General features: G+C 39.6%; 1 pseudogene; it reads right to left on the bottom strand.

Moving 5' to 3' along the window:
• The window catches only part of LOC102479248 (60S ribosomal protein L6 pseudogene), a 20,354-nt pseudogene that overhangs the window by 13,015 nt on the left and 2,573 nt on the right, over positions 1-4,766 (bottom strand).

The raw sequence follows: 4,766 nt of genomic DNA, 5'->3' as shown, positions 1-4,766 counted from the left end.
TCCCTTTACTGCATACATTTGATTAAATCACAACCTTGGTTAAATCAGACTTTCCCAGTCTGCCATGCTTGTACACACAGATGAATGAAGATGGAGAAAAAGCACCATCACATTGACTGGTGTCACCTTACATTCTTGATCATCAAACTGATGAGAGAGCAATGCTTTCGGGCTATCATATTCTATTGACCTAGTCCATGCACTCTTTCACTCTACTGGACCATTAAATCTCACTTTCTCCTTTCTTATCCACCTCCTTACTCTTAGATGACCTTGCACAAAAGCATGCTATTATTCTCCCCCCTTAAAGGATACCTTGATTGATCCTGCTTTTATCTAGCTTCTGTTCCTTTTATTTTCTTCCTTCACAGCAAAACTCCTGAGAGTTTTTGTGGTCTCCAGTACTTCTCTTTTCATTCTTTCTTTTTTTCTTTTTTTAAGGGAGGTTTTTGCTAAAGGATGTGTGTGCTCACTGGAGAAACAGAGAGAGACTGAGGGACAGAAAACGAGAAATCACCCCCTGGGTGGAGGATGGCAATCCCTTCTCCTCTAGTCTCCTTGGGATTTTGGGCATGCACGCACATGTGCCTGGTGTGAATTTTTAAACCGTTGGGTCCAGGACTCGAACCAGGTCGACTATGTGGGAGTCTAGTAATGTAACCATTATGTCATCTGCTGGTCCCTCTGATTTCATTCTTGAACCTACTCCATAGAAATAGTCCTTTTCAGGAGCCAGATAGTGACACAGCAGTAAAACACAAGGCTCTGTGAGGCAAACCTACATGAGAAGGTTCCTGGTTCATGTCTGGAGATCTCCGGGAATCTGTGTGCCCACGATTCAGGGCTAGCTGAAGATTTTGGATGGATCATAGCATCAAGACCTTGTTGGAGGTACTATCTCTAGATGGATTTCTCTCTCTCTCTCTCTCTCTCTCTCTCTCTCTTGCTTATGATAAATAATCTCATGGAGAAAACTCTCCTTTTCAGAATCACCAGTGATCTCAATTCTCAGGGCTTTTCTTCTTTGACCTAGCATCACTCTTTTTTCATTTGGCTTCTAGAACATTGTACTTCCCTGGTTTTATTCTCATCTTCCTGGTAGGAACTCTTCCTCTTTGCCAGTTGCTTCTCATCTCTTTAACCTTTAAATATTCAAGTGTCCCAGATTTCAGTCCTTCAGCTGCTTCTATTTTCTAGCCATACTCATCCTTTTCACAATTTAATCCAGTCTTATGGCGTTACATACTATCTTTAGGTTAATGGTATTTTCACCTTTTGCCTGAACTTTGGACTCATAAGTTCAACTTTTTTTTTTAAGAGAGATTTTTTTGGTATAGACCATGTGCATTTGCCAGAGAGACAGACATAAAGTGAGAAATCACCCCCAGTGGGGATGGCCACACAGCAATCCCTTATCCTCCCTTCTCCTTTTGGAATTTTGAATAAGCATGTACATGCACCTGGCATAGTTTTAAGTCTCCAGGTCTAGGACTTGAACTGCAGTTGACTATGTGGGAGCTCAGTGATATAATCATTATGCCATCTGCTGGTCCCCCAACTTCTTACTTAACATCTCTACTTGCATTTCTAACTAGTTCCTTAAACCTGATGTATCTGAAACTAAGCTCCAATACCTCCTCATCCCCTAAAGCCTGCTCCCTTTGCCACTTTTCCATTTCCAAATCTGTCAGTTCCTTCATCCAATTTCTCAGGCCAAAACCTTGGAATTGTCCTCTCTTGCACACCTCACATTCAATTCCTCATAAATTGTTGGAGGTACTATCTCTAGATGGATTTCTCTCTCTCTCTCTCTCTCTCTCTCTCTTGCTTATGATAAATAATCTCATGGAGAAAACTCTCCTTTTCAGAATCACCAGTGATCTCAATTCTCAGGGCTTTTCTTCTTTGACCTAGCATCACTCTTTTTTCATTTGGCTTCTAGAACATTGTACTTCCCTGGTTTTATTCTCATCTTCCTGGTAGGAACTCTTCCTCTTTGCCAGTTGCTTCTCATCTCTTTAACCTTTAAATATTCAAGTGTCCCAGATTTCAGTCCTTCAGCTGCTTCTATTTTCTAGCCATACTCATCCTTTTCACAATTTAATCCAGTCTTATGGCGTTACATACTATCTTTAGGTTAATGGTATTTTCACCTTTTGCCTGAACTTTGGACTCATAAGTTCAACTTTTTTTTTTAAGAGAGATTTTTTTGGTATAGACCATGTGCATTTGCCAGAGAGACAGACATAAAGTGAGAAATCACCCCCAGTGGGGATGGCCACACAGCAATCCCTTATCCTCCCTTCTCCTTTTGGAATTTTGAATAAGCATGTACATGCACCTGGCATAGTTTTAAGTCTCCAGGTCTAGGACTTGAACTGCAGTTGACTATGTGGGAGCTCAGTGATATAATCATTATGCCATCTGCTGGTCCCCCAACTTCTTACTTAACATCTCTACTTGCATTTCTAACTAGTTCCTTAAACCTGATGTATCTGAAACTAAGCTCCAATACCTCCTCATCCCCTAAAGCCTGCTCCCTTTGCCACTTTTCCATTTCCAAATCTGTCAGTTCCTTCATCCAATTTCTCAGGCCAAAACCTTGGAATTGTCCTCTCTTGCACACCTCACATTCAATTCCTCATAAAACCTACTGACCTTATCTTAAAAATATATACAGTGTCCAACCACTTCTCACCTCTTCTGCTGTTACAGTTCAAGACACCAAGGACTCTCACCTTGAGTTCTGCAATAGCCTTGTGACTAGGATAACACACATCCTGGGTTTCCTATAAACAGTCCCATTTTTTTTTTCAATTTGTCTTGGCATAATTATTAATGCATTCTCTTTTTTATTAGGAATGATGCATTCTATAACCACCCCACTCATAAGTCTGTTTCTGGTATTGCTCTGCCTCAAACTGTTCTTCATATAGAAGACAACGTGATCATTTTAAAGTTACAGGTCACGCATCCCTCTGCTTGAAATCCTCCAATATCTCTCTATTGCACTCAGAGTAGAAACTAAAATCTATGTGAGAGACTTACAAAGACCTATATGATCTGGCCTTCCCTTTCTTTTCTGTCCTACTTTCCTTTGACTTGACCATGTGCTACTCTGCTCTAGTTACGCTGCTTGTAGTTTCTGGGAAATGTCTGTCACATTCCTTTTACTCTTGTTTTTCTTTCTTACACTACGCTCTTCAAATATCATTATGTCTTGTATCGCACCTCTTTATTGCCTTACTCAAGTATCATCTTCTGATTGTGGCCTTCCATTAGATATCTAATTTAAAAACAGCACATACACACCCCTTTCATTTCCTTCTCTGCTTTCCTTTTATTTATTTTTTAGCACTCATCGCTATCTAGCCTGCTATTCATTTATTCATTTACCTTCTTCTCTCCATTAATACACAAGTTACATGAAGGAAGACACTGTTTGTTCATTGCTGTATTTCTAATTCCTTAAAGAGTGCTTGGTACACAGTAGACGTTCACTAAATATTTGTTCAGTGAATAAGTGCACAGGTGAACTTGTACATGGAAATGCCATAGGGCAAATTAAAGCAGTGACTTTATCAGATCTGCTGTTTTAGGTCAATAACTCTGGAGGGGGTAATGAGATAGGCTAGTGGGAAGAGAAGAATGGCTGGGGGAATAGTTTAGAGGCTGTTGGTAAAAGATGCTGAGCTAAGGCAGTAGTGTTAAGAACCAAGAAGAGATGGGCTGGATCAGTTGGGATAGGATCTAGAAAAGACAATGAGGTGATCAAGGAGCATGTGGGATATCAGGTGTGTTTTATTTAATACCACTTAACCTGCCAAAAGTAGGCAATTAAGTTTAGTCAGCTAAGGCATAGAAAGAGGAGGATCTAGGCATGAAAATTTAGTGGCTATAGCTACTTTGACTAGCACCATCCCATTCTATCTGGAAGATGCCATCTCAGACTAACAAGAAAAAGGAGTATTGGAGACCCACATATTAGTATAAAAATATTTTTAGATTACGTGTATGCTTTTTTATTTACTATGTCTGGGAAGTGACAGGAATTGTGTAACTATTAGAAGCTAGAGATGAGACAAATAAATCAAATCTAGACTAAATAGAATGTTCTAATTCCTTTTCATGATTTTATTAAAGAATAACATGCATACACAAATACATATGTTGTATATAAATTAATGAATACAAATTATTACATTTATGGAAAGAGAAAGTATCAAAGGCATTCTTAGAGCTAAGGGAAGACTCCATCACTGGTCTGTTTTGTTGTCATAGATGCTGGTCTCCTAAAGTTTACTTCCTCAGCCAGACTTAAATCCTGCCTAAAGAGCTCAGTGTGGTGAATGTTATCATTTCTGGGGTCACCTCTCACCTAAACTGTACCACCCAAGGGCTTTCTCCTCAGGTTCTCAGAAACCCAAATAGGCCTTGGGGCAGTCAACAGTAGTCACCTCCTCCTGTTTCACCATGGATAGAGCTATGGCTCATGGCTTGCAATCTAAACACTACTGGATGCAGGCAGAGGAGATGTAATTAACTTGTAACTCTGGCACCATGATTTTGGTCTGCCAGTAGAAAGGGTCTCCTTTTCCTTTGCTCAGAGGTGCTGTCCTTAAACTATGCCTTCCTAGAAGTGATGACCTTTCTAGTTTTCACAAAGGTGTTAGAGTTTATTAAGGCCCTGATCTGGAAACCCAAAACTATAATTGTTCTGGATCAATTTCAATTAAAAAAAAAAAAAAAAAAAAAAAAAAACTTCA

The sequence above is a fragment of the Tupaia chinensis genome, unplaced genomic scaffold, assembly GCF_000334495.1.
Source record: "Tupaia chinensis unplaced genomic scaffold, TupChi_1.0 Scaffold000133_1, whole genome shotgun sequence".
Taxonomy (NCBI): domain Eukaryota; kingdom Metazoa; phylum Chordata; class Mammalia; order Scandentia; family Tupaiidae; genus Tupaia; species Tupaia belangeri.
The sequence above is the reverse complement of the archived record's forward strand: the minus strand, read 5'-3'. Positions and strand labels throughout refer to the sequence as shown.